Here is a 5,663-nt window from a genome sequence, read left to right as displayed (position 1 = left end):
ACGTCCTAAGGAAAAGGGGGGCATTCCAGGATCAAATCAGAAACCGGGACGGCTTCTGTAAATCTGGGACTGTCCCTGGAAAATAGGGACACTTGTAGGGTCTTCAAGTATGATTTTGGACAGCCTCACTTCTTGCAAAACCCACAAACCCAGAGAAACATACAGATATATAAGAAATACAGGACAGAAAAGAATTGCCATGAAGCTTTGTAGGGGCCCATATCAGACCTTTTTGGGAGGTTGAGGGGAGACTGAAGAATCCCCTCAATTACCCTTGTTATTTAGTTTAGGCACAGAGCCAGTGCAGACCCCTACTATTTTCTGTCTCTAGTGTTAGCAGTAGTATGCTGTGAATCACAAGCGGGGAGATTGGTGAAGCACTCTGATCTTGTTTGTGGGCTTTCGATAGTCATGTATCTGACAACTGAAAGCACAGATCCAACAGGACTCTTCTTATGCATGCTTGTTGTTGTTGTTGTTGTTGTTGTTTAGTCATTTAGTCGTGTCCGATTCTTCGTGACCCCATGGACCAGAGCACACCAGGCACTCCTGTCTTCCACTGCCTCCTGCAGTTTGGTCAAACTAATGCTGGTAGCTTCGAGAACACTATCCAACCATCACGTCCTCTGTCGTCCCCTTCTCCTTGTGCCCTCCATCTTTCCCAACATCAGGGTCTTTTCCAGGGAGTCTTCTCTTCTCATGAGGTGGCCAAAGTATTGGAGCCTCAGCTTCAGGATCTGTCCTTCCAGTGAGCACTCAGGGCTGATTTCCTTAAGAATGGAGAGGTTTGATCTTCTTGCAGTCCATGGGACTCTCAAGAGTCTCCTCCAGCACCAGAATTCAAAAGCATCAATTCTTCGGCGATCAGCCTTCTTTATGGTCCAGCATCACTACTGGGAAGACCATCGCTTTAACTATATACCGGTAGATCTCTGTCAGCAAGGTGATGTCTCTGCTTTTTAAGATGCTATCTAGGTTTGTCATTGCTTTTCTCCCAAGAAGCAGTGTCTTTTAATTTCGTGACTGCTGTCACCATCTGCAGTGATCATGGAGCCCAAGAAAGTAAATCTCTCACTGCCTCAATTTCTTCCCCTTCTATTTGCCAGGAGTTGATGGGACCGGTGGCCATGATCTTCGGGTGTTTTCATGTTGAGCTTCAGACCATATTTTGTGCTCTCTTTCACCTCTTTCATGTATGCATGCTACATTATGGATATTTATTCTGTTTTATGCTCCTGTTGCTATTGCATACAATATACATGCCAATCTGGAGTTGTTCTGATAGATCTGCTCCCCACCTACACAACGAGTAAGTATGATTTATTCGGAACATGCGCCAGAGACAATGAATTTGCCTGCATCTTGAAATACCAGGCCAGATCGAAACCACATGGCTCCCTGTAGTGTCTAATCTATTCAAAAGAAGAGGAAGGAAGAGAGATTATTAAATTCAATTTAGCTGCTTTATTTCGCTTTGAAACAGATGTTGAAAAGTGTTAAAATGTATTGCTTTTTTCCCAGCTGTTTACACTCAAACATGTCAGTTTCGGCCAAGTGTGCATGTACAATGTAACAAAACCGAGGTAGCAAAGTGAAGTCTACAACTTTAGATTGTAAAAAAGGAGAGCTTTATGTGTTGCCCCACATAAAAATTCTCTGCAAGTAGAAAATGAGCATAACAGGGGAAATAGTTTACCTCAGCTTTGCCCCTGCTGTGCTACCTTTCTATCTGAAGGATTGTTTTCTCTCCCCCCCCCATCTTTCCTTTCATTCTTTCGTTCTCTCTTTCTTTCCATATTGTGGATCATAAAAAAGATGGCACCCCACTTGGGAGTCTGAACTCTGCTATTTATGACATCAGGATTCTATCACTTCATTTCCACGTTAAGCTGCCGGTATAAAGAAGATCCAGTCCTGATTTTCAAATAATCTAATCAACATTTTCCTCCTATCACATAGTCTTGGAGGGGTATGTGCAGGGCTCGATTTAGGGTTGATGAGGCCCTAAGCTACTGAAGGGTCCTACTCGAGTGTAGGACAAGCTCCTGACAACAGGTCCCTTTATATGTCCTACTGTCCTTTTCCAACAACAAATTGGCTCTGGTTTTTTTGTTGAATATGTGCTGTATGGTAATTTATGGACCTAATAGGTATCTAAAGCCATTTGCCACAGTTGCTGCATGTAGGTTTTATTTTATTTGTTTTTTTATCTTATATTTTGGAAATGTACATCCAGGTTTTTTCCCGTTATTTTTTTTTTTGGGGGGGGGCAAGACAGTGGGGCTGGTTTAGCTTATACGTAAATCCAGCACTGGGTGTGTGGCTGCTTTGCAGAAGCACTGACATTCAGAAAGTGCATTTTCGTATTAAATAGTTAGAAGGTGATAAGTAGGTAAAAGATTTTCAGTGTTAAAATTTCCAGTGGGTGATGTTTGCTCATTTTTCTGAAGCTGCTAAGGAAAGAATGTTGTGGGGGTATTCTTGAGATGTGCAAGAATTGTTGACCACATACAAGATTATGGTGGAATCCAGCTGAATTGGGTAAAGTCTGGCACTGTAATGCTTTGTAATAGTGTCCCCAATGACTGGGCAAACCGAAACTGTACTCTTTTATTTCCTCAACAACAGAAGAGGATCCAGCTGTATGTATTTATTACAGCCAAACTATTGCTAAGCCAAATCTGAATAACAGCATGTAAGAGTTTATTACAAGCCTTTGACTTTTAAGCAAATGAAACATACTGGTTTTTATTCACCATGGCAACATCACTCTTTTAAAAGTATTGTGTTTCTTATTTGAAGATCACCAAAGGTCAATTTCAAAAGAGGTTTGGATCCTTTTTCACTCAGGAGCCTGAAGTTGCCTTTGAGTCTCCCTTGCAGGACTGATATGAATGTGTGATTGTTGTTAATATTGTTAATGAATGAAAAAGTGATTTAAATGTTGGTTCCAGCCAATGTCGGTTTTTAATTCATATTATAGACTAATTCAAATGAACAAAAGTCTCTTCCTAAATGGCAAGTAGACAGATGAGTTGTTTGCAGACCTTTTGGATTATTCCCCCCTTTTTGGCTACCTGACCAAAGAAAATAATCTCTAGGCAAATGAACACAACTGTGCTGCACTGGGACATTTCTGCTTCTGATGAATGTTGCTTCTTAAAAAGTCCTGTTTATTTAATCTTTCCCTCTTTGACATTCTTTATTCATCCTTCGAATTCATACAGCTCACAATGAATGACATTAAAAATATCAACAATACTTCCCAAGAAATGTGCAAACATGAATATATTCACAAAACCTTCAAAGACTCCTTTTGTGGAATGATACCTGACGAAAGGGCAGACTGATGGTTTTGGAGACCTTGAGTGAGTTTCTGTTTGGTGTACAATTTTGAATGGCTGACAAGTTTCAAAGTGTTAGGTTTGGCAAAAGTGGATTGTATGGCATAGTACAATATTGTTGCACGCCAACCCGATATCCGAGTGGTGCGAGATTTAAGGGTTCCATGTACTTACCCAGCGTTCTGGCTTCCTTTTGGAAATGAGGCACAGTGGAGCTGTGGTGTCTTAATGATATATGCTTTATTGACACACATATATACAATCTGAACATACGATGGAAGAGTTCACAGCATTAACACCCCAAGAGGTCCTAATTTATCCCATAGCCACAGCCTTGGACTAAGAAATCAAACAGAAATCAAACATCATGCTGTAACCTTCCCCCCACCAGGTCACATCTTAGCCAACTCTAAAAATCTATCTCAAACTTTGTATTTGTCTTCTAACTTCTTGATAAATAAATGCTGTTGGACTTGAATGCTGGTTTTGGAATTAGAACAACTCCCCAAATATTTCAGATCTTCCATACATTTCAACATTCAATATTAGTCTGAAAATAGTACAAGAGTCAATTTCAAGTCCCATAATTCCTTTTCAACCTTCCATTCTCCTTGCAACCATCCTGTAGGGAAGACTGAAACGTATTATTAGTAGCAGTAATTTGTGACAGTATTATTGCTGAAGAACATTACAGTCAAATAAAAAAGGTAATTTTCTGTTGTCTCTAGGACAAAGATTCATTTAATTCATTGGTGTAGGGCACCAAGGTTGATCATTTGCTAGTAACGTATTAAAGTTTTCAAGAGCAGCTTATTGTAAAATATTCAGTCTCAATTATTAAACTCTTACAGCATTTGTTCAGGATGCTAAATGACACTATACTTTTGCTTAATCAGACAATGCCTCATAAAAGTTCGCACTTTTTGACCTTTTCGCTTGAAAAATGAGAAGTACCTTTTAAATTATTGACTGAATTCTCCAGCACCTATCACCTGTGAGACACGGTGGACTACTATCAAAAGATAACTCCTCAAAATACAGTGTCACTAAATATTTCATCTTAATGATAATATGGCCTGTTCACAATTTGAACTTTTTATCAACCTTTGGAATAGAATTTTGATAAAAGTCACAAGAGGTCCTTGCTCTTTTTGTTCCTTAATTCATTAACTTCAGGTGCTGAGAACAGAAGCCAGGACATTTAAACATGGACCACACAGTTCACTGTTAGTAAGAGATACTGATTACACCCCCCCCCCAAAAAAAATCAATTTTAATGTAAAAAAATTAAAATAATCATACTGGAGAGCAAAGTGCATGAAGACAAAATATAACGAGTTTTAATAGGCACAGAGGTATCTCTTGTCCACAGCTGAAAGTAAGAACAATTTCCCTATTAATATAATTGGGAACAGAGTTTGGCCCAAAACGTGTACTTACTAAAATGCATGTTACATGTATTTGCCGAGTTATCCCCTCTAAAAATTCTGCTCCTATTGGCAAGCATCATTCACATATTTGGAGTTCCCTGTAATTGAAAGCACAGTTATTTTTTATCATTTTATTTAGTTATGATGTTATTATCCTAGGCTTTCTCCACAGAGTTAGTGTTAAGTTGTGGGTGAACATATCAGACGACACAGCGATTCTTCAAACAGCTCTTGTTTATTCACAGGCCAGAACAGAACTAAACTGCAGGGTTCAGCCAGCCTGCTTATATAGAGCTCCACTACAATGCAACAGTAACAATTTTCTGTAACTATCCAATCACTGAACGTCACTTCCGATCCCTTATTTGCATATGTGGACCTGAACTATCTACAGTATACCCCTGCTGGCCCAGGGTGAGAACTTCAGTACATAACAGTTAGAATAATAGAATCGAAGAGTTGGAAGGGATCCTGAGAATCATTTAGTCCAGCCCTTTGCAATGCATTTTGTCTTCACAACAGCCCCATGAGTAGGTTTTGCTGAGAGGCTGTGACTAGCAACTTCATAGCTGAATAGGGAGTTGAACCTATCTTTCCCTAGTACTAGTTCAACAACAACAACAACAACAACAAATTTTATTATTTATACCCTACCCATCTGGCTGGGTTTCCCCAGCCACTCTGGGCGGCTCCCAACAGAACAGAATAAAACTTCAAACATTAAAAACTTCCCTAAACAGGGCGGCCTCAGGTGTCTTCTAAAAGTCAGGGTGGGTGTTCCACAGGGTGGGCGCCACTACCGAGAAGGCCCTCTGCCTGGTTCCCTGTAACCTCACTTCTCGCAGTGAGGGAACTGCCAGAAGGCCCTTGGTGCTGGACCTTAGTGTCC

At 40.1% G+C, this 5,663-nt stretch overlaps 1 long non-coding RNA gene across 1 annotated transcript; it reads right to left on the bottom strand.

Annotated features, from left to right (window-relative positions):
* Positions 1 to 1,299: 1,299 nt before the first annotated feature.
* Positions 1,300 to 1,804, bottom strand: LOC307213945. Its single transcript, XR_013837781.1, has 2 exons — positions 1,697 to 1,804; positions 1,300 to 1,412 (listed from the first exon to the last, which is right to left on the bottom strand). It is a non-coding gene; the product is annotated as an uncharacterized lncRNA (long non-coding RNA).
* Positions 1,805 to 5,663: the final 3,859 nt, after the last annotated feature.

This window comes from Podarcis cretensis (genome assembly GCF_951804945.1).
Source record: "Podarcis cretensis genome assembly, chromosome: 4".
NCBI lineage: Eukaryota > Metazoa > Chordata > Lepidosauria > Squamata > Lacertidae > Podarcis > Podarcis cretensis.
The sequence above is the reverse complement of the archived record's forward strand: the minus strand, read 5'-3'. Positions and strand labels throughout refer to the sequence as shown.